Here is a 25,838-nt window from a genome sequence, read left to right as displayed (position 1 = left end):
ATTGTACGATTCATATAGTAAATGAAATGAAATACCTCGGAATAATAATTGAATAGAAACTAAAGTTTAACGAGCACCTCAAATATACAGAAGCTAACATATCAAAAAAATTCGGTTTCATGATTCGAACCTGTAAACATGTGAGCAAATATTATAAAATAATGGTATATAGATCCATTATAGAACCTCACTTCATATATTGCCCTACAATTTTATTCACATTAGCGGACTCGAATATCTCAAAACTCCAGGTGAAGCAAAATAAAGCAATGCGGTTTATCCTTAAGAAACGTTACGATGCACCAATACATGAAATGCCTGAAAGCATAAATTGGCTAAGTGCAAAACAACTCATCGTATACTATACTTTAAAATTTATATATAACATTAAAATAGGAAATCAGCCGAAATATCTAAACGACCGACTGATATACAACAACGAGGTTCACGATTACCAAACAAGAAACAGAAATAACTTTCGCCTGCCAGCAGTACGAACGGAGTTTGACAAGAAAAATATATACTACGAAGGACTGAGAGAATACAAGGATCTTCCAATTGAAATAAAACAATGCCAAAACATCAATGAATTTAAGAAACTACTGCATAATTACTGCAAAGCACTACCTTTTAGATAAAGATCTCACAGATATACAAATAATTTAGGTCTACAAGACTGTATAAAAATAAATAAACAAATAAGAAATAAATAAAAAATTTAATTAAAAATTGCGCATACCAGGCGGTGGTCCTCCCGCGCGCCCGCAAAATGATGGGCGTCTGCCGGGCCCGTAGCACTCTCGGAGCGATGCTCCGCAACGCCTCCACCACCGCCTGCTGCAGAAGTTCGTCCGGCACATAGCATTCAAAGGATCCCCTCCGCCGCTCTGTATAGCGAATGTCCAAAACCACTGTGATCGGGTCCTGATCCCCGTAATCCAACGTAATTGCTATGAGCTGCATCTCTTAAAAAAGCTGAAACCAAAAACAAGCACTAATTAAAAAAAAGGTAGGAGAATTTAGTGTTTGAGGTTATACTTAAGTCTTACTCAGTAGAGACACGCTTCAATAAGGACAATACGGTGGTGATCGGTTAGTCACAATCCTCCGTTAACACGTCCTGGAAAATTCCTGTTACTAGTAAACAACTGAATGGCAACCCACAGCACGACACCGGCAGTCTCATTAGCGCTGTCATCCTAAGAGAAAAAAAGCCGGTACTGAAAACCAAATACACAAAAGTAGTGCCGAAAACCGCCAAACATCAAAATCTATACTGGATCTGTTTCTTTTTTGTTTACTCATATGGGCGCCTCGTGCAGTCCCAACCCAACCAATCACACGCAAATAGGAACTAACAAAAAAAATTCCTCTACAAAAAAAATTCATACAGTTTTCTTTTTTAAGAAAAAAATTTTGACAATTATTTTTGTTTTATCGGCCTATTGATAAAGTATTCAAAGTTCAGAGCGAGCTCAAGGCCAGAACAATAATTTTTTATAATGACTATTGTTTTTTTTTAATTTTTCTATAATTGAAAATTTTTATTTTGTTTTTGGAATAGTAAGTAGAATTTGTTTCAGGCAACCTCCCATAGCTGCGCAGATAGATCCATTTCAAAGGGTGCTAAGCCTTTATCATCAAGTCCCGGAATTAGAAAAAGTCTATTTTTTCTACAGCCCTAGTGTGCTACTGCCCTAGTGACCTAGTTTCAATGACAAGCATATACATATATACATATATATATATACATATATATATGTACATATAATTAAAGGTAAATGCATTTCAATGCTTTAGTTGAAATACCCTTTATCGGTAGCACCTTCCACAATTGTTTTTATTACAACAAATGCCTCTTTGGCTGTATCCTCTATTTCATTAGCTGGTAGTACAAACATGTCCGGACTATCAGGACGTCCTCGCAGCTCGAAATTATAAGCAATTGGCACTTTCATCCTGCTATATTTCCAATCCATACTGCCACCACTGGATGGATAGTATAATTACTACCCGTCAATTCACGTATACGTCCAGCAGCATTGCGCCCAAACTCTTGCAAATCATCATTGTTTGCAACATGCTCTTTGGTGTAACCATATGGAAACATTATCACTTCCGAATATCAGTGCATGTTCTAATTTTCTCCTTTTCCACATTTGAAGATATAAAGTCTATAAAGCGTTAGATTTCCATTAGACTACCAGCACTGCCACCACAGTAATTAAACGACAAGGATCACCACTAGCGCCAGTGTTATTCCAATGATCAGGGTAGTTACTATTTAAAACAACACCGCGACAAGTGCCAAATAATTGCCGATTCTTACGTCACATGCGATCATGTTCAAAAGTGTATTTGTACCAATCCGGATTGATGCAAAGGAATATAATCCAATTATAGTTGTTTGCAAATGTTTCTACATTCCTTTCTTTGGATGTCAACAGTTCATTGATTATATACGTAGCTGCTTCTCTCGATGAATATTGCTTTATTTGAAGCATGCGCGACAGATTCATGCCCTTTATGGGAACACCTTGCGGACTATTACCCATGTCAACACGTGAAAGATCATTAGGATGCTGTGCCACCATATATTCCAACCAAGCAATACTTTCTCATATTACGATCGATTTTCTCTTGAAAGTTTTATGTCTAAAAAAAAAAATTTATTACAATTTAGCGCACATACTTTTAGGCTATAACTCACCAAGACACGATGCTTCACAGCATACGTATGCAAAAAGTCCGCAAAGTCAGCCACCCTGTGCGCAGCAACCAATATTGAGAGCTTATGGCCCACTTCTCGAGCATATCCTATAAAAGTCAAGCTATCACTTTGCTCGTCTAATTTTTGATATAGATCGACATGCTGATCTGTATCTATTTCAATCTTGTAGACACGACACGGTAATGATCATACCGAGCGATATCTTCATGCGATTCCTTAAAATCGTTATTGGCACAGTGCGTCGAAAATGAATCCACTGCACTGACATGTTCGCAACTATAGTGATCAGCACGAAGAATATGCGCAGACTTGAAGACGAAGGTAGACGGTGCATATGTATATTTTCTCTTCTCTACTTTGAATATATGTATGTATTTAGGTACATTCTTATGCCAACAAATATTTTCTGTGGTATGTTTGGCTTGCTATTATCCGTTTTTATATGTACAATACACTGGATCACTGCTGTTGGATCTAATATTCTGCTATACATTCGCACGAACGAAAAAGATAATAACTGAACGACAACATAATTTACTTGACTCCAAAAACACTCGAATATTATCTTTGCGTGCTACCCAGCAAGCATCTGGGTTGGTACATGGTCAAAAAAAAATATTTCGTGAATCACAGTATTCTGGGCACTTCTCACTCGTACATAACCGGGTGGGGTTATTAAGCAACAATATTCTTTACTTTAGTTAACAACTGCCAAAACTCGTCCAAAAAAGACGCGTTTTGAACCTAGGACCATGAATTGAAAATTATATTTCTGCCAGAAGATATTTCCAAAAACCCGAAAAATTGCCCCGGAGCGCTCCGAAACCGGTGGTATAGTATTTTTGCTTTCTGTGTTGGCGGCCCTCGGCTGCGCTTATAAAAAATAACCCTGGGTGGGTCCAACACCGGTTTGAAGACCAAAACTATATCCGCACAAAAAACTTTTACCCACAGTTTTTTTTGTGGCTACGAAATAATCGAAATTATACCAACCACATGAAAATTACAATTTTGTTTGCAAATATCTCCGGAAAGTTATACAATTTTCAATTTCCGCTTTCGGAATCGTGTTCCTGGGTCTTTTGACACCTCTCCCGATATTGACGAGTTTTATATTTGACGCAAAGTTATATCGGCAAGTAATCTTGTCGCTGATTCAAAAGCTCTGCTATCTATACTTGCTGCATAAGGGAGTGTCTCGTGAATTTTAACAATCACATATACCACCATTTTTTTCAAGCTCCTTCAAGACTGCATCTTTATTTGGAAATTTGTCGGTAGACTATAAAAATTTTAATGAAATAAAGGTCTCCCGATATATATTGTTTACTTACATTAAACGCTAACTTCTCTAAAAAGTACGAAGCACCGCTTGGATATGTAACTTCATAACAAGGGCCTGTAAGTGTAAAATTTCCGAATCTTGGGGCATTTCTGGGTGCAACTCGCAAATTGCCATTGTTTTAATCTACAATCCACAGCAATCAATATCTATAAGACATTTTATTGTAAACAAGCAAGAACAAGAGAAATTGTTTGTCTTCGTACATGGTTGCTTTTTCCGTACTTCGCCAACTTAAAACAAATTTTATAAAATTATCAAAAAAATTTAAGAAAACATGGAAATTTTTACACAAGCTTTATCTCTTGTAAGAATTTACTATAAATTATAGTTTTTAAAAACTTCATTCCAATATTTCAACATTTTTACGCAGTTTTCTTTGGCAGCTAATACGCTTTTTTTGCACCTATGAAGTACAACAGTGCCAAATCATGCCAAATAGCATCCACAAAAAAACGAACAAGAACAAGCATTTTCATCAGGTGAGCGAGGCTGTGTATGTGCCCTGCAAAAATCGCGAGTACTCCATGCACGCATGTATGGAGAACTCACTATGGACCAAGCCAGTGCTCCAAAATTAACCACAATTCATACAAAAAATATGGTCCAATTAACATTGCGATGTCCTAGGGCCGGACCATATAATCCAGCTCCGCATTACATCAGAGTAATCCATGGAGTACCCACAGTCCAATAAACATCGTGTAGTGATTACAATCGTCAAAAACGAGCAATGATCGGCTTACAACATGTTCGTGTAGAAACATGAGTTGGTCCATCGCTGCATTACAGTGGAGTAGAATGGTAAGTACTCCATTGAACCACATGGTCCAACGATTTTTGCAGGGTGTGTGCTGCTACATATCCTACTTGTAGACCTGTACTATGGTAGTTGTTGTGGCGATATATCGCCGATACAACAAAAAATATTTTTGTTGCTGCTGCCTGAGTCACAGGTGGTAATTGTTATTGCCAGCAGTAAAAAGGTGTCGTACTTATTGTTGATGTTGTACAGCCGATGAAGAAAATATGTGAAGTTGGGCTAGAGTTTGTGTGCCGTCGGTGAAAAAAGTATGTGTAGTTGCTGAATGCGTTGGGTGCCGTCCAAGAAAGCCAATGGGTATTGCTGTAGTAGGCGTGCCGTGCCGTCAGTTTAAAAGGCGATGAAGTTCTTGTTGAGCGGTATGTCGCCGGAAAGCCAATGTGTGTATTTGTTGTATGCGCTGTGTGTCATCTGAAAGCAAAATTATGTGGTGTTGTTGTAGACGTGGTGTGCCGTCGAAAAATAAATGTGTATAGTTGTTGTAGATGCAGTGAGCCGTCTAAGAACGCAAATTTGTGTAGTTGTTGTGGATGCGGTGTGCCGTCGGCACGCTATGCCCAGTGTATCCTTGCGTTGGTGAGGTGGCCTTGAATACAAATGGAATTAGTTAAAAGTATTTACTTTTGGATCAAAACGCTTAGTGAATATGTACATAGGGGCTTTTGTCTTTGCATGGCTGCAGATGCATATACACTCAGCTGCGTATATATACATCTTCATTAATGCAGTTTTCTATTTGGCTTGCTTGGGCAATTCGCTAGGTGGGAGCAAATTGCCTGTATGCACGCCAAGTAGCAGACGACTTTCGACTTACCTCTATCCTTGGTTTCCCGGGCAGGTTTTCTGATCCTCGTCTGGCACTTGAAAGGGTACGCGAAACGACCTTTTTTTTGATTCCTTCTCCCGACTGAGGACAGGGACCGTCATGATGGCAACGTCGTTTGGGTCCGCCTGGCCGATAAGTGTCATCATGAAGAAAGGATAGGTATAAGCTGAGTGACCATGTCAGGGTTCCTTTGCTGAACTTCAACAGTTTGGCAAAGTGGTATCTGGCATGGCACCCAGCTAGCAGACGGACGTTAGTAGCAGATCGTGGCGAGCTGTTGAAGCTGCCTTACCTGTGGTCTCGCATGCCCGGTAAGTGAGGCTTGCAGACGTCGCCACGATAGATAGAAGTAGGGGGTGTGGCTGCCACACCTGGAAACTAGTTAATAGGTATGATGTGCCACACTTCCACGGACAGCAAGACGACTGACTAGACACATTATAGAGACGGACGTCATCACCTTCACCGAACCTTCGCCAAGGTAGCACCAGAATCACCAAAGCAAACATAAATTTTCCTTTTTTTTGACAGAAGTTGATTTTGCACATTGGGTGTTAGGAAGTTTTGGATTTTAAATCACAATTTTTTTATTTCGAAATTATTAGTGTTTTGAAATATCCTAAAGTACAACCATATTGTTTGAACGGTACTTTTGTTTTAGCTTTTTTTTACCTATTATTAATTTTTTTGATACCTTTTTCTCATTTCATCACTCATACAACTTGAATTGGAATTCTGTTTTACATACATTTACATACATATATTCACGCAAACATATTCGATCTAATTTTGGTTTTAATCATTTTAATACTTTATTTTTTTTTTTTTACATATATTGACATAAGCTTCATTTCCTTTTATGTAAAACCCGATTTGATTTAATCAATATCTTTTTTTTTTGTTGATATTTTGGTTTAAATAATTTTTTTTTATAAAACACTCAACCATAGTGTTTGGATTCAGCTTATCACTTTTCTAAGTTATTTTGAAAATTTTTATTTTTCTTTGGTCGAATAGAGCAGTGGAAGCAATACCTGTTTTCTCTTAATCTGTGAGTTTAGGATCACTTTCCCTTTATGTTAATGGGTTTGGGTAAATTTTAATAAGTTTTTTTTACTAGGCATTTAAGACATACTAGTTTACTTTTCTTTATACACACATCCATAACTTCAATTCTCCCTTGTATACACACATACTCACGAACATATTAACAAAATTGCTTTTATATATATTAAGTTTTTATATTGTTTTTTTATATTATTTAATATCGTATATATTTATACTTATATTTTTTTTTTTGGGTTTTCTTAAGTCCTCGCATTTCGAGTTACATTTATTTTTATCCTTCTTGGTTTGATTTGTTTTCCTTAAGATAAACTATTTATTTCCGATAGCATCTTGTTTTTTTTTGTTTTTCTCAAATTGCGGTTGAGTTTTACATTGGTCGGAATTTGGGTACCTTGTCATTACGGTGTCTGGCTCTATCGCAGTAATTTTCTTGCGCGTCTTATTGCCGTTTTGATTTGGTTTTCTCAGGCAGTGAATGTCTGAGAACGAGGAACGCGAAAACAGAGTTGTTGGGGGATTGGGGATCTTAGATTCTAATAGGCGCTTAACTAGGAGCCGTGCGCGAGCCCTAGAAAACCAGATCGCTGGTTGCGTGTTCAATCAAATCGACACTGGTATTTCCAGAGCCGTCGACTTTGTGCCTTCAGATTATTTCAATAGGTGCGCGCCGTGTATTTTCGGATCGTTTGGCCCGGAACGTCCAATTAGGGTGCGAACGGAGTGTCGTTTAGCGAGACAGGGGACAGTTTGAACTTCTCGCAGAAAATCGATTTGGTGTGCCAAATGTACGATAGCGAGAACGTGGGTGGGGGGGGGGCGATGTTTCATCGCGAAACGCACCAGCAATGGTTCACGGCGGCCTAAATGCTCCTCGCGCCGACGCCAGTCAGCATGCAACCAATGTTAAACAGCTGAGCCGCATGATGGCGATGATGGCGCAACAAAAAGATTTGGTGGTGCAAATGGCGGGTGAAGTGCGAAGCATCAAGACCAATGTCGATCATTTTGGTGGTCGCGTGGCAGAGATGCAGGCATCCAGTCACGCGGTGGGACATCGGCATTGGCATCCACGCCCGAGCCTCAGAACCGAAGGGGGGAAACTGCTACACGCAGCAGTATTCCGAGTGGCAGTCGGATTACTGAGCGAGATGGTAGTGACCCTCAAAAGTGGGAAAAAATGGCACATCAAATTCGATGGGACCAACAAAGGGATGAGCGTCGAAAACTTCATATTTCGTGTTGAGTGAATGCGGGAACAACATGCTATTTCCTTCTTCCAGCTTTTCACAGACTTTCATTGTCTGGTGTCCGGCGGTGCCTTGAAGTGGTATTGGCAGGTCCTCGAAGACCATTCAGATGAGCCCGATTTCGGTTACTTCGAGCTGAAAACCGAGATGCTAAGCCACTTAAAGTCCGCTGAGTCCGATTATGATATAATCCGTCAAACCATGGAGAGGAAACAGCAACCCGCCGAAGCTTTCGACGACTTCTATAGCGAAGTACATAATTTGACATTCCGTTTGCGGAAGAGAATCCCTGAGAAGGAGCTGGTGGGCATAGTCAGGGGCAACCTCAAGCCGTATCTTGCCAATTTACCTTCGCAATCAAAATGAACTCATTAGTGGAGCTCAAAACCGAATGCAAGAGAGCCGAGAAACTTACTAAAGAAAACAAGAATAGGTCAAGGGCGGTTAATGAATTAGGGTTTGAAATGCCAGATTTAGAGGGAAGAAAAGTAGAAGCTTTCGATAGGAAACTCCAACCCCAAATACCAGCCCATCCCAATAGTGCCCGTCCGTCTGTTAGTAATTCTGTTAGTCCTGCGTCTAAATCCACTGTCAATTCCTTTTGTGCGTCTCCCTTCCATTTAATGTTGTGTATTTCATGCGGTATGCCGGTGGATCATTATATGAAAAACCCGGCAGAAACACAAAACCCAAATAAATGTTCGTCCGCGTTTCACAACATGGTGTGTTTTGCTTGTGGTAGTGATGCGTCCTTCTGTGTTTTTAAAGCCAAAAGGGCTTGCGGAGTTGACCGGGGACTCCAGCCAGGAGTTAGGCAACCCGGCAGCCCTGAAATAAGAATTCTGAAGAGAAAAGAAATAGAAAAGAGAGGGGAGGTTAGGAAAGCACAAGGGACCGTGGAAAAACGCGAAGTAAAGAGATTACATCAAAGAAAGCTAGAGTACGAAGAAGCAAGAAAAAGAGTATTTTGTGATATAATAAAAGCAAATAGGAAAAACAGAAATTTCAAGAAGATAGAGATGTTTAGGGAAAATAGAAAAGATTTTAAAACGTTGAAGAATAAAATAGTTGCAACAATTGTTACAATGAAAGGAGATAACAGGTTTTACGCCAAAACAAAGATAGGAGGTCATGAAGTTCTGGCTCTCTTGGACTCAGGGGCGAGTGCCAGCTGCTTAGGAAAGACTCAGTTGCACTCCTTCGGGGAAAGGAAGCCTTGATTGTGCCAATAAGGGACCAAAATATCCGAACAGCGAACGGGGAGGAAACCGCCGTGGTAGGGGTCATAAAGTTGCCAGTCGTGTGGGATAATACGACCAGAGAATTGGAATTTTTGATAGTTCCTGATCTGCAACAGGAAGTATATTTTGGGATAGACTTCTGGCAGGCCTTTGGTATAAGTGTTGTGAGTAAAGCTATGAATGAGCATGTGTGTCCAAATGTTGCCAGTGTGGCGGAGCTTGTACCAGCCGAGGGTGACTTGTCTTTCGATGCCGTGCAACACGTTTTAACGACGGAACAGCATAAGATGTTGGAACGTGTGAAGGCCCAATTCCCGTCCTTCGCGGTACTGGGGTTAGGCCGGACAGACAAAGAGAAACACGTCATTGAGGTGGTGGACGAGAATCTGCCAGTCAAACAACGCCACTATCCAATATCACCAGCCATACACAAATTTATATATGCAGAGTTGGACAGGATGTTAGGCATGGCAGTATTAGAGGAGTCCAACAGCAGCTGGAATTCACCGGTCTCCTTGGTCATTAAAGGAACAAAGAATCGCCTATGCTTGGACGCTCGTAAGGTGAATGAGAGAACAGTTAAAGGCGCATATCCGTTACCCCACATCGATGGAATACTCAGCCGGCTACAAAACACGAGATATATCTCTGCAATTGACCTCAAGGACGCTTCTGGCAGATTCCGCTCGAGAGAAAATCACGTGAGAAGACTGCCTTCACTGTCCCTGGCCGACCCCTATACCAATTAACGGTCATGCCTTTCGGGTTGTGCAATGCAGCACAACGAATGTGTCGTCTCATGGACAAGGTCATTCCGGCCGCTTTACGTGAATGTGTTTTTGTAGGTAGATTTCGAGTCTCATATGTGTTTGTTGGAAAAGGTCGCTCGGTGTCTTCGTGAGGCTAAGTTAACTATAAATGTAGAAAAGAGCAAGTTCTGTTTCAAAGAAGTTCGATATCTAGGGTACGTAGTCGGGGATGGATACATTAGGACAGATGTCAAAAAGTGGTGGCTGTGAGGGACTTTCCCGTTCCGAAAACCCCGAAGCAACTGCGACGGTTTTTGGGTATGTCGGGCTGGTACCGACGTTCATACAGAACTATGCGATTATTGCAGCTCCGCTGCACGACTGCCTCAAGAAAGACAAAATTAAAAAGTTCGCAACGACGGACGAAGCAACGAAATCATTTGAAATTTTAAAGCAGAATTTGGTTTCTGCACCGGTGCTCACACATCCTGACTTCAATCGTCGTTTTTATGTTCAATGTGATGCATTAACTGACGGAGTGGGAGGGGTTTTGTTTCAACTGGACGATGATTAGAACGAAAGACCGATTGGCTACGTTTCGGCAAAACTTAATAAGGCGCAGAAAAACTATAGCATTACTGAACTTGAATGCTACACCGCGATCGTGAGTGTGAAAAGATTCCGACCTTATGTAGAAGGAACTCCGTTCACCATCATAACTGATCATGCCAGCCTCAAATGGCTCATGCATCAGAAAGATCTTTCTGGGATGCTGGCAAGGTGGAGTTTGAAACTCCAGGGTTATGATTTCGATATTCAACATCGAAAAGTTGCGCAAGACGTGGTTCCCGACACACTCTCACGAATAAACATGGACGAAATTCAGAGGAATGACAGAGCCATCGACGTGTGTCTCGAGTCACCGTGCTTCGAGTCGGAGGAGTATACGGAGTTGAAAAAGACGGTGATCGACAACAAAGACAAGTTACCAGATTTATGCATATCGGACGATTACGTCTATAAACGGACGCAATTCGACAGGGGGACGACCTTCTAGCGGACCAGACCTGGAAGCTCTGGGTTTCGTCGGAGTTGCGACCGGGGCTGGTAGAGTCGTCTCATAGCTCACCGTCCGTTAGTCATGGTGGCATCCACAAGACACTGTCCCGTCTACGTCAAAAATATTATTGGCCAGGAATGGTTACCGACGTATGAGCCCATGTAAAAGATTGCGAAATTTGTAAAGTTAATAAAACTCAAAACGTGTTTAAACAACCCATGATGGGAAAGCAAAAGCTCACAGAGCGACCTTTCCAGCGTCTTTTTATTGATTTTATGGGTCCCTATCCTCGTTCTAGTGATGGTAACGTGTATGTCTTTGTTTGTCTAGATCACTTTACTGAGTTTGTGTTCTCTACTGAGTCATGAGAGTTCTTATGATGTACTCGTTTTTACTGAGACTTGGCTAAAACCAACAGTTTTTAATGCTGACGTTTTATCGAGTTCGTTTCAAGTGTTTAGAAAAGACCGACTGGCCAGAGCTGGTGGAGGTGTGTTAATTGCCGTTCGCACTAGGTTTTCCGCGGAGGAACTACATTTTCCTGACTTTGAGGATGCTGAGCTTCTTTGTGTGAGAGTAAAACTTTCCTCAACCTACAAATATTTTATAGCCAACTACATTCCCCCACAATCTGATATTTCCTTATATTTGAATCATTCCTCAATAGTGAAATCTGTGTGCAGCACTGCGGGGGCCTGTGATTCTGTCACTGTACTTGGCCATTTTAATCTGCCATGTGTGCCATGGAGTCTTATCGACGGGAAGCTAGTCCCTACTTCTTCTCGCGCTATCCACTATGATTTCCTAAACGAGTTTGCAGATGTTGGACTTTTTCAAGTTAACAATATTCAGAATAAATTCGGTAAATGCTTGGATTTAATTTTCTCAGACGATTCAAATTATTTTGTAAATCGATGTGATCCCCTTACCCTGCCTGAAGATGTGTATCATCCTGCTCTCGCGATGTTTATGGAATCTCATAATTTATCTGAGCGTTCCTCCAACGTAGTGCGAAAGACCCCTCACCGGTTTCTGTTTAGAAAAGCCAATTGGTCTAAAGTAATACTCGAAGTATCGAGAATAAATTGGCCTGCGTACGATAGGGATATTGATGAGAGTATATCCCATTTTAATAATGTATTATACGGAATATTTAAAAAATGCATACCTACGTCCGAAACCACTGCTATATCATCATTGGCTTGGAGCACTAAAGAATTGAAACGCCTGAAAAATCAGAAGACGCATTCATTCAAACGTTACAAACATTCTGGATCAATGACTGACTATGCCGCCTACTCAATTTTACGTCACAAATATAACATATTGAACAGAATTTGTTATAGGAACTATATCAGTACGATAAAAAGCCAAATTTTTGTCAATCCTAAATCGTTTTACAGCTTTGTTAGTTCAAAAAGGAAGATAAAAGGGTTTCCTTCTACAATGAAGCTAAATGATCAGATTTCCAACGATAGCTTCGAAATTGCTAACATGTTTGCGGATTTCTTCGAATCTAATTATTCAAACACCTATGATTACCCGCCACCGAATTATCCTTTCAGATTGTCTCCTCTAGATTCCCATGCAGTCCCCTATATATGTACTGATGATATTTTAACTCATCTGGAAAATCTAAAAATTTCTTACTCTAGTGGTCCGGATCAAATTCCGTCGGTAGTGCTGAAATCTTGTGCTCGATACTTGTATCGACCTCTAGCCTGTTTGTTTAATGCGTCCCTGAAGCAAGGGGTATTCCCTAAGAAGTGGAAAGAATCATTCATTATACCACTGCATAATAATGGAAGCAGAACGTGTGTTATAAATTATAGAGGAATACCCAAACTCAACAATATTCCTAAGCTATTTGAATTGATTATCACAAAACATATTGCTTTTAAAGTATCTTCATTAATGAACTTTTCACAATATGGCTTTTGCCAGGGTAAATCAACGGTGTCCAACTTCTTCGAGTTTACAATCTTTGTATCCGGCAGTTTTAAGACTAATTGTAAAGTTGATGTTATTTATACTGATTTTAGTAAGGCATTTGATAAAGTTTCTCATTCTATACTTTTATTCAAACTTGATCCGTTAGGATTTCCTCCTTTGCTTCTATCTTGGGTTCCTTCTTATGTGAAGGAAAGAAAAACAAACAGTTATATTTAATAATTGTTGGTCTCGGTTCATACACGTAACTTCTGGTGTTCCTCAAAGCAGCCATCTTGGTCCGGTTTTGTTCCTGTTGTTCATTAATGACCTTCCTAGTGTTTTGAAGAGCTGCAAGCCGTTGATGTACGCTGATGATGTCAAACTTGTAATGCCTATCCGCTCACCCGTGGATAGGACATGTCTTCAGGCTGATCTGAATAGACTTGGTGACTGGTGTAATGTAAACGCCATGTCACTAAACCTACCTACATGTAAGTTCATGTGTTTTACAAGGAAGTCCTTCCAATCCCATGATTATGTTATTGGCGACTGTGTAATCAAGCAAATCACTAATTTTATTGATTTAGGCGTTACAATGGACCCAAAACTCGATTTTAAACTTCATATTGAATCTTGCGTGAATAGCGCTAAAGGTACTTTGGATTTCGTTAAACGTTGGTCTAAAGAATTTAATGACCCATACGTTACAAAAACTCTTTTTATATCACTGGTCAGACCTACTTTGGAATATGCTTCAATAATTTGGAATCCGCTTTATCAGGTTCATTCTGACAAGCTGGAATCGGTCCAGAAACAATTTCTGCTTTTCGCTTTCAAACACTTACCATGGGATCCTTTTAAAAATCTTCCCCCCTATTGCAGCCGGTTAAAACTAATACAGCTGCCCACATTGCAGAGCCGCAGGGAGATCCTTGGTGTCTTATTTATTGTTAAATTAATAAGAGGGTCAATAAATAAAATTAGGCCATCTAGAAATTTTCAATCAATTTTTGTAGCTACATGCAGGTCGAATTATGAAATGCACGAACCACTTCACTGTTTATGTCGTGATTTTAATAAACACTGTAAAAATTTAGACGTCTGCGACTCGTTTCTTGGCATTAAAAAATACCTTTTAACTACATTAAATTTGTAATTCGAAATGAAGCAAAGAACGCTGAGCCGTGATATACTGTTCAACCCTCTGTTTCAAATTTGAAGTACCAGTTACTTGAAAGTTGTTTGAAAAATTGCGTTGAGATCGTTATTTTTATATGTATGCAATCAAATTTACTCTGTATAAATTCTATTCTGTATATATTTTATCTACTATTAATTTGCTTTATTGTCAATTTCATAAGTTATTATTTACTAGCTTCTTCATGAGTACATTTTAACACATTTACAACATTTTAACTTTTGCTTACTTCTAAGTTTTTAATTGAAATTGTCAAGCGTTTAATTCAATACTGTTTAAATATTACTTTAAAATTGATGACTGCTTATGTTGTTTATATCGTGTATTACATCTGAGAATTAAGTGTCGGTATATTTGGTCTGTATAATTGTTTAAATTGTAGACTGATAAATAAATAAATAAATAAATAAATAAATAAATAAATAAATAAAAAAAAACCTATGAGAAGGGCCACTTCAGCTGAGGTTATAAAATTTTTTGAGAAAGAAGTCTTTCACGTGTTTGGTGTGCCCGAATATGACCATTCGGACAACGGCAAACAATTCGTCTGGGAAATGTTCAAGAGTTTTTGGAGAAGTACGGCACGACACACGTGAAAACTGCATTTTATTCACCTCAGGGTAACGCTGCGGAAAGAGTCAACCGATCTGTGCTGCAGATAATTAGGTCATCCATAAAGGGCAACCAAAAGAATTGGGACAAATGCGTCAGCGATGCCTCATTTGCACTACGCAGCGTTACTCACTCAGCCATCAACATGTCACCATACTATGCCACTTTCGGTATGCCTATGATACAGCATGCTGCATCATATGAGCTATACCGAAAGTTGGCGGCACTGAAGGATGTGACGTAGAGGTGGATACGGCTGGTGATAAAATGCAGCTCATCAGAAAAAGAGTTATGAAGGAGTTGAAGTTGGCCCATGATAGAAGTCAAAAGGTCTACGACACCAGGAGTTAGGATATTAAGTTTCAAATTGGACAAGTGGTATATCGCCGAAACTTTAAGCAAAGTTCCCAGGTCGATAACTATAACGCCAAGCTAGTCCCGAAACAATTAAAATGTATCGTACTTAATTCCATAGGGAAATTAATGTATGAGCTTGGCGATAGCAATGGGGAAAAGATCAGCGTATGCCACGCTAAAGATATTTTTGCAAAATATTATAATGTTTTTTGTAGTGCTAGTACTCTTGTTCTATGTTGTTTATTTATTTATCGACGTATTTTATTTATTTATTTATTGACGAATTGTATTTATTAATTTATTGACGTATGTGATTATTTTATTAAATTATTTTTATTTTTCTTGACTTTTTTTTATTTATTTGATTAATTTTGCATTTATTTAGATTTTTTTTATTTATTTATTTATTTACTTTTAGGGCCACCCTAATGCAATATTATTAATAGGGGCTAATTCTAAATCCTAAAGATACAAATTCAAATAAAATAAAATAAAATAAGAGGGCGAACAGAAAAAATCAAGAACCCTAATCCCTGTCCTACTGCAACCGCTCAAGTAAACATAAGATCAAAAATGTACAAAGCAAAAGTAGGTCATCGAAGCAATGAAAACAAAATGTATGTAAGTGAAAATGTACGTTTGTGACTTTTTCATGCATGTACATATGTTCGTTGCAATCTGTTTTTATTTTTCTGATTTGCTAATTCCTGTTCTATTTTTGCAAGAGCAGGAATCTGTGCTAACACCTGTACATACAACTAAACAGTTGTATTTATTTTGATAAAATTTAATGTTTCACTCAAAACACTCACCATGTTACTCTTCTTATCCAACGGCGCCGCTGCAGTTGAGTAGCTGAAACAAAAAAACTCAAACATACATATGTACATATGACCACGCTCAAACACTGATCAAGATCGATCGCTTACGATCTTGGATGTGAGCGTATTAATAGTAATAAAGTTATAGCCGTGCTGACAATATAAAAAAAAGTGGGTAAAAAAAATTCGAAAGAAAAAAAATATGAAAAAAAGCAATATCCTGAGGCTTAATGTGCGGAAGCCAGTGGTAAGTTTGCCGGAAGCGTCTGTGCAAACCAAATTAATAAAATAAGTTCAAAATTGCATAATTTCGACTTAGTCCGAAAAAAGCATGTGCGGAAGTGGAACTATGGGCAGAGCTCACCGATAAAAATCGGCGTACTTAGAACATAGTAACTAACCGCAAAAAAGGGAATGTAAAGAATCAAAAATAGATGAATATAAATAAACGTCAGAAGAAAAGGAAAAGTGTGAGTGAAAAATTACTCAACAAAAATTTAAAAAGTTAAGTTGAATTACTTAACAAAAAATTACTTAGAAAAATTTTCAATTTAGAAACCACAAAAAATAAAGTTCGAAGCCCTTCGCTTTCTTCAAACCTTTTTCCCACCAAAATCTATATCCAAAAAGGAACATACATATGGATAGATACATACATATATAAAAAGGTATGCGCTAAATAAAAAAGTGTCACGTATTACAAACGACAGAAAAGAACTTTCGAAATTAAATTTTGGTGATTATTTGTGCTGCTGCCATGGTGGTGTGTTGTGTTGTGAAATGATGTTGTTGTTGGCGTCTGGAGGCTGACCGAGCTGATAAAAATTTATTATGTTGAGCAGGGATGAAAATGGAGTTGTTGTGGCGATATATCGCCGATACAATAAAAAATGTTATTGTTGCTGCTGCCTGAGTCACAGGTGGTAATTGTAATTGCGAGCAGTAAAAAGGTGTCGTACTTATTGTTGGTATTGCACAGCCGATGAAGAAAATATGTGCCGTTGGGCTAGGCTTTGTGTGCCGTCGGTGAAAAAAAGTATGTGTAGTTGTTGAATGCGTTGGGCCGTCCAAGAAAGCCAATGTTTGTTGCTGTAGTAGGCGTGCCGCGCCGTCAGTTTAAAAGATGATGTAGTTGTTGATGAGCGGTATGTCGCCGGAAAGCCAATATGTGTATTTGTTGTATGCGCAAAATTATGTGGTGTTGTTGTAGGCGTGGTGTGCCGTCGATAAATAAATGTGTATAGTTGTTGTAGATGCAGTGAGCCGTCTAAGAATGCAAATTTGTGTAGTTGTTGTGGATGCGGTGTGCCGTCGGCACGCTGTGTCAAGTGTATCCTTGCGTTGGCGAGGTGGCCTGGAATACAAATGGAATTAGTTAAAAGTATTTACTTTTGGATCAAAACGCTTAGTGAATATGCACATGGGGGTTTTTGTCTTTGCATGGCTGCAGATGCATATACACACATCTGTGTATATATACATCTTCATTAATGCAGTTTTCTATTTGGCTTGCTTGGGAAATTCGCTAGGTGGGAGCAAATTGCCTGCATGCACGCCAAGTAGCAGATGATTTTCGACTTACCTCTATCCTTGGTTTCCCGGGCAGGTTTTCTGATCCTCGTCTGGCACTTGTAAGGGTACGCGCGCTAAGTCGCGCACTTTGCTTTACTCTGGCACTTGCACTGGGCACTGATAGAATAAAACTTTATCCGTTGCCTAACATTGTGCCCTTTTATAGCTACCGCCGTGGCAGAGAACGTTACTTAGAACGGTAATTTTTTTTACCTATACGTGCATAACTATTTTTCGGCTTCCCGTGTTTTCATTTACCCATCCATACACTCATACATTCATACACTTAAACGCTTACACAAACTAACACCTACACAGCAACATTTAGTTCGTCTTGTTGGTAATGTTGCTACGCCGCCTCCTCCAGACACAATATTGCCATTGTGCTGTTGCGCCAGTCATTGCAAAATTGCGGCCAACACACGAACCTAGACACATCACACGTAGTCACAGATACATGATGCCATTCATTCGAACCAGTGCTTATGATGCAAGGCTGTCGTTACAGGCTCGCAACCGGCGATGGTGCCTGCGTTATGCAGCGTGTGCGTAAAAAAATTCATAAGCAGCCTGTAACATTTTGTTTCCCGTCCAACGTGTGGCTCGACCCACGACTCAATGCCGGGCTTAATTTTATTGTTAGCGCTTGGTTCTATTGCTACATCTACATAATACGTCACTGGGTCACTTCTACTCCTTATACCATACATAACCTCTGTCACAGATAGAATCTAAAATTTATAATGTAAAAAATAGAATATCACAGATAATAAAACTTAATAAAAATTGTAAAATAAAATATGACTGGTAATAAAAAATGAAATAAAAGGATAAAATAAAATAAAATATCACAGATCATATAGTCAAGTAGAAAAATACGTAAAATAAATAAAAAAATCTAAATAAATGCAAAAATAATGAAATAAATAAAAAAAGTCAAGAAAAATAAAAATAATTTAATAAAATAATCACATACGTCAATAAATTAATAAATACAATTCGTCAATAAATAAATAAATAAAATAGGTCGATAAATAAATAAAAAACATAGAACGGGAGTACTAGCACTGTTGGATCACCCTAATAGCATTTATAGCAAATATTAAAAACACTTATTAAGTAGCTGCTAACTACTCTCAATTTAGACTAAACGCACTCTTTGTAAACATGTTCATACACACACACACACACCTAACATTAAGCATTAACTATTGCACTCAACCTCAATCTCACTTATGCTTTTGGTTGTACCTACATAATTTGTTTTCCAATAAATCATTGCAAATCATCATCTTAACGTGAACGGGTCGTTTTTCCATTTTAGTCTCTGTATTCATATATTCACTGGCAAGTATATATATACTCACTGGTCAACAGTCTCACACCCCCACTACCTAAGTTTCATGTAACCCAGGAAAATCCTCCTTGGTCCAACATTTTGGCGCCCAAACGATCCCGCAGTCAGCAGTTCATCGGCCGTAATTGTGCTGTACATTTCCCGTGGACAATCGGCAGCACTGTATACAAATAATCATCTGTAAATGTAAACCGTTTGCTGCTATCAACTGCCCTTTGGAAATCGTATGTATGCATAAAGTTATTATTTTTGTCACAGTTCATATAACGGATTTAGCATATTTTTCAAAATATCTGGTCGATTTAAATATAACCATAGACTAGTCGTTGCGTGTATGTACGTTCAGGTCGTGGCGTTCGCATTCGGAATCACATAAAAATGTTCCAAATTGCGAGAAGTAACTACGTTCATACAATAAAATTAGCAATTGTGAACTAAAGTCAAAACTGCATGGGAATTGCGTATATACTTGAACCCGAATTTTTCGGACGATTCTGTGCAGGCGTATAGCATGCGTAGCGACCACGTGATGCAAATGGATGACCTGCCTGTATCCATTCGCGCTCAATCGGCGCTCGTAATCCTCGCACAGTGCGAAAGTCAGGATTGAGAATAATTTGTACAAGGGAGGTCACAATCAACGCGGAATCTAAACCTTTGGATCCATGCACCAAACACCGGACTACCTTCCTAGTCTAGACATTGCGCAACTACACAGGCGGCATTTAGCGAACTTAGAACAAGACTAACAAGACTTAACCCTTGTGGTTCTTGTGCTGTTTTTTGATGCCGTGCTTGTTGTTGCAGTAGCTGTCGCAGTTGAATTTGGCACATGTGCTTTGCTGCTTATAACGCCCGCGGTTGTTGGGACCGCTGATTTTGTTTTACTCTTGGGATATTTTAAACGCACTTGCAGCTCAAAAAAAAATTCGCAACCAATATCGGGTACACCGGTATTTAGGAATGTTAGAAAACCACAGTTATGTTCTAACTCTAACTAATTAGCCAGCTGTTGTACAGCTTTATGGTTAGACCATGTCCGCTGACATGAATCATCACGATCGAAGGGGAATGCCTCATAACACAATCGACCGTATGCCATAGCCTCGTATTAAAATGCAGCCATTCTTCAATTGATCATTGAGATTATGGCCATTCTCAGAATTTAAAATGTATGAATCGGAATGTAGTATATTCACGTGCAATTCGCCATACCCAACAAAAAATTATTGTAACTCAACGGCGTAATTTGAGGTGGCTCACGCGTTATTGTTTGCTCTAATTGATATTGTTCCCATGTGGCGTGATATCTCATCTCTGTATATGGGCTATCGCAGATGGGATCTTTACGTCGTGCGAAACCCTAATTTTTGGAAAAATACAAATTTTCGCTTTTTGGAAATGTGGCCGAAAAATATCCATGACAAAATCTGCAACGAAAAAAGAGAAAAAAAATCCATTAGTACATGCATAAATGGGCAGCGCAAAAAAGGTGACAACTGACGCCCCGACCGACGCCGCAGTTGGAGCACCCCTTTTGCGATGCCGGTATACCAAAAATCAGAACGAAATCTGACACAAAACCGTCTCCTGGACCTATACAACCAGTCACCTAGAAAATAAGAAGAAAATTAATTAATAACATGGAATAAAAGAAATTTTTATCATTAATATTTTATATTATATTATATTATAGCAGTGTTTTTTCATATCGGATTATATTATTCGAGAATTTACAATACTTACCATGTCCTCAATGACCACCGCACATCGTATTCCAACCAGCGTAAAAAATGAAAAGAATAAAGCAATCTACCGTTTGCTTCAATTCTGTGGAATTTACATTATATACATAGGTATGTATCAATGTTCGCGAGTATTGTTTCGTTTTTTGCCTTTGCCGTTGGTATGCTTATACCAGTGCGCGGACTCTAAATAGTAAAAATGTTGGTAGTGGTAGGTTTTTCCAATGTGCCAAAATACTGCCATAACACCACCGACATGTTCTCTTACTTTAAACCTTATTTTCGTTCAGAATTGTGCACACAAACTGATGAAAATAGAGCAGGACAATATATGCGTGCGCATTCACTACATTCATTTAATAAGCAACTTTATTTCTTCTCCTTGAAGTCTGTTTACAAATCGTTCAAAATGTGATTGGTTTGGTCAGCATCACCCCTTAATATTATTTTGGGTGTGCGTGACAATTCCATACCAAATTATTGCAATATTTGTTTTTAATGCGAAGATATTGAAATGGTGTTAGATTTTTTGGGTTTGGTGGTAGGAGTAGCAGGTATGAAAAATGGGTCAAAAAGGTTGGTCAATCTACCAACGCGGTAAAGTCCGTGCACTGACTGTCCATATACTTATACCAACGTATATACATATATGCCGAGTTTTAAATGTACATTATATTAGGGATGCATAAAATGATGCAAACGGGTACCGAAGAACCCGTTTCCGAAAAATCGGTACCGGAGCCAAATACCCTTCGGGAACCGTGCCATTTGCTAAAGGCCATCAATTAAACAGGACTACAAGCATACTTGGGCCAAGGTGGAATAAATAACCGAAAGGTAATACAAAAAGGGGAAAATGATACATTCGACCAATGATTCCCCTCTTCCAAAACGAAGTTTTTCCTTTATATAGTATAAAATTTCGCGTTCCAAACATTTTTTTTATGGCGGGCAGGAAAATTGTTGGTTCTTAGCACCAACAACACAAAAAACAGCGACTCAAAAGAACCCACGCTATACACCTTCTACCCGGTTCGGTACCAGAATGTGCGAACCGAAAATCGTAAATGCTAATTTTTCTGCAGCACTAGTGTGCCCGTGGCTAACTACCGGGTAACACAAACTAAACAAAATAAGGCACTAAAGACCCAGGCACATGACGTGCAGGGAAAGAGGCCATGCACATAATGTGCGCCAAATATATTTTTTGCAGCAACAGATGATTTTCCCCCTACACACGAGTTAATAAAATTTCTTAACCTAGATAATCAAATTAGGGTCTACTCGCCACCAAACGCGTGACACAGGCATTATAAGTAAATGGGTTTCTTTTTGTTTTCTTTCACACTCTGCATAGAATGACTCGCTACGCATCGTTGCGCCAAAGAACCGAGCGCCAGGCCGGTCGCTACCCCAAGCCGTGCCTTATATGTGACGCTCAACACCCCATTCGCTCGTGTACTGTCTACCGGGCGAAGACCCCTCTGCAGCGGTTGCGCGAGATCATACGCCTTAACTATTGCCAAAATTGTTTGTCGATGGTACATCGCGCTAAGAATTGTTCCAGCGACGGCAGGTGTCGACGATGTGGTCGGCCACACCACACCACACTACATTTACCGATGGAAGATCTTCCACGACAACCAGAGCCCTATAAAAGTTGGGTACAGCAAGTGGAAGAGGAGGAGGAGGAAGAGCGCGTAATGATACGGGCATCCAAAGAGAGTAGGTCCCACCACGCAGGAGAAGAGATGGATGAAGTGCTATCCATTCACGCTTCAGAGTCAGCTTTTTATCGCGACGCACCATAAAATCACCAGGCGGAAGGAACCACAAAGTCGCCACAACCGTACATCGGGGGATCGGACCCACGGCCGATCCGACCCCTGTTAGCCCATGAGAAACGAAACCAGAGGGGCGCGGAATCACGGTCTTTCCGCTCCTCAAATAAACGTCAGAATCAGCCCATCCGCCATGATCGCAGACTGGCTACTCGGCCACGCCAGCTGCACCGCACGACGGACTCCTCGCGCAACGACGGCAACCACGAGCGTGACTGGCCCCACGGCCGCGCCAGCTACCTATCTATTCGGCATTTCGTAACGGTATTCGGATAATCAATACTACCTTGGGCCCAACTCTGCGACCGATGGCAAGTCTTGCGCCGACTGCGATCGTGAAGGTGGAAGCCGGGGGGCGATTGCATCTCATTCGAGCCCTTATTGACGCATGTTCCTCCCGCACAACGATCGACCGCAGGCTGGCGCAAGATTTAGCGCTTCCGACCACACACGCACGCTGCCGGAGAGGTCGGCTGTTTTGTGCGGCTCCGCGGGAAACATGGAAACAGCAGGACGGTGACGACCCATGCGGTATGCATACGCGACTTTGCGGTATGCTGACGCGTGTCAGCCCTTCACTTAGTGTCGACGCCAGCATTGCGACTCCCTAAGAGCATGTCCGCCTGCCTGATCCACACTTTTATGCTTCTACACCTATCCGTCTTGTTCTCGGCGCCGATGTCTATGCCGAGGTGATAACACCGGGAGTTTTACCACCATCTTTCGGAGCGCTGCTCGCGCAAAGTACGATCTTCGGGTGGGTACTTTCGGGGATCCACCCGGTCTAGTATGCCTTAGGAGTTATTTATTTTTTTACTTTTTATTTTATTTAAGTTTGTGCACTTAAATAGTACGTTTGTTCGAAATAAATGGAGTCTTTCTTTAAACGGCAAGAAATATGAACATGTATATCTTTTTACTTTTTTTGCAATCCCTAGCTCTAGGCAAACATGGCTCAGGCCTCTAACCATGACGGGAAAGTGGCGAATGACCGAGGCATCCGCAACCAAGCTCGCACACTACGCAACTCACCGTGCGTGCTGCCAAGCCGGCGGACTGGCCGTCGTTAGGTTAAGTTAGTTATACGTTTTTTATTTTTCCTCTTCTTTACAGTCGGTGATCCTTGGAGGACTGTGAGGTTGCGTACCGCATGGGGGGCGGCATGTTTAGGCCCAACGCCTAACTTTCACTTGATTGACGGCGCCCCTCCCTAATGTTTTAATAATATTTCCAGCCACCCACACTCACGCCGCATTTGTGTGCATGCATGCACATGCATGCGTTTTATACACATGCATGTGTGTGTGTGTGTGCAGGTTGTCAGCACCCATGCACGTATACGTAAGGGTGGTGGTGGTGTGTGGATTTTTCCCCTCCTTAATACCAGAGGACCTTTTCGCGGCTTAGCGGTTGTCATCAACGGCACAACCGGCCGTCCAAGGATCAACGCCGTACTTTGTTATACAGGGAAAATATCACTGGTCACCTTTGCATTGTATATTTCCTTTCAATTTAATTAAATACTCTATTATAACGAGGAAATCCTCTTTGCGTTATCTTTTTCTTCTCTGTCTATTTTGAGTGAACCATCCCTTCCGAGATCGACCCGTGTGCGCCTACCCACTGACGGTTTCAGACACACCCAGGCCGAATAATCGGCGTAAAATAAACCAAGCGCGAGATAGAGACTCAAATAGTAAAGAGGAATTTAAAAAATATTAGTGGAAAAATAACAAAATTTTATCATTTTAATTGCAAAATCATTGAATTGCAAAAATAAATAACTGTGAGAAAAAAGCCTCAAATTAAACAAATTTTAACGCATACAAGTACAAACAAACGGACATGTCGCTAAACTCGAAACACAAAAATGAGTGGGTGTGTGAAGTGCAATCGCTCCATTAGAGGAGGGAGTGGTATGCGATGTGAAGGAGTGTACAATAAGGTTTACCATTTGAGCCTTGCATGTGCGGGTGTAGACGAATAAAGATTTTTATATCAAAAAAAAATGGTACGCTTCATGTGCGATGAGTGCGTAAGATATATACAGAATGTAGACTTGGTGCTGCAGGAAATGCAAATGAGTGTAAACAAAAATAACTTAATATTATATGATTATAAACATAAACTTGAAGACGTGATGTTAAAAAGCCAAAATGAAATAAAAACTATATTAGAAGCTGTAGAGAGTCGGTACACACAGCGAGTGGCAGCAATGGAAAATCACAAAAGCTCTTTGAAAAGAAAGTTGGTGAAATAAAAAGCTTGTATGATATGATTGAAGGAGTAAAAATAAAACAGAGACAATCGGAAAAGACCTCGAAAAGGTGCACAGTGAAATAAAGAAAAGAGGCAGTAGAAATATACAAAAGGAAATATCATATGCAGAAGCTATGAAAAATGGTAACAAGAAAGCTGTAGTTTCACAATTAAAAAGGGGTGTAGCGATAATAGTGAAACCAAAATCAAAACAAAATGTGGAACAAAAAAAGACTTAAATAGCAAAGTAGACCCAAAAAATTTAAAAAATATCGAATATAGCATCAAAAAGCAATGGTGTAATGGTAATTCACAGTGAAAATACTGATGAGCGTGATAAAATAAAAACAGCAATTGAAAGCCTTCGGGGTGCAACCTTATCGCTACAACAACAACAATAACAGCAATTGAAAGCAATATTGGGAAAGAATACGAAATTAAGCTGTCAGACATAATTCGACCGAGCTTTATAGTGAGAGGAGTAAATTTTCAAGGTGACGATAATGCGCTGATTGATACAATAAGAAAACAAAATACTCAAGTTAGCGAAAGTTCGTTAAAAGTTGCTAAGAAAATTGAAAGAAAACGGGGTAATACGGGGTGGTTTTGGATATAATTATACAAACTGAAAAAGACGACTTTTCAAAGATACTTGCTGCAGAACGAATAAATGTCGGTTGGGAAAGATGTAAAGTGTTTGACGCGATAGATGTACTAAGATGCTATAAGTGTAAAGGCTTTAACTACAAATCTGCGGAATGCAAGAATGAAGAAGCCTGTCACAAGTGCCATGGGAACCATAATTCGAAAACATGTTATCAAAATCCAATAAAAAAATGTTTGAAATGTATAGGAGCAAAGGAAAAATTAAACCTACCATTAGACATAGACCATGATACGTTTGACAAAGAGTGTCCATGCTATGTAAATAAGCTGCAACCTAGAAAGAATAAGCTCGGGTATTAGCAATTAAAAAACGGTGAAGAAAAGAAACAACGTAATACCTGGAACAATGAATTGAAATGCATATACCTAAATACAAATTGTATAACAGCCA

The 25,838-nt window shown here is 39.7% G+C and overlaps 1 pseudogene; it reads right to left on the bottom strand.

Moving 5' to 3' along the window:
• Positions 1 to 1,796: 1,796 nt before the first annotated feature.
• Positions 1,797 to 20,251, bottom strand: LOC137234977 (zinc carboxypeptidase-like; annotated as a pseudogene).
• Between the last annotated feature and the right edge of the window lie 5,587 nt (positions 20,252 to 25,838).

Source organism: Eurosta solidaginis, chromosome X, assembly GCF_040869045.1.
Source record: "Eurosta solidaginis isolate ZX-2024a chromosome X, ASM4086904v1, whole genome shotgun sequence".
NCBI classification, from domain to species: domain Eukaryota; kingdom Metazoa; phylum Arthropoda; class Insecta; order Diptera; family Tephritidae; genus Eurosta; species Eurosta solidaginis.
Note: the sequence above shows the minus strand (reverse complement) of the source record. Positions and strands in the feature narration are given on the sequence as shown.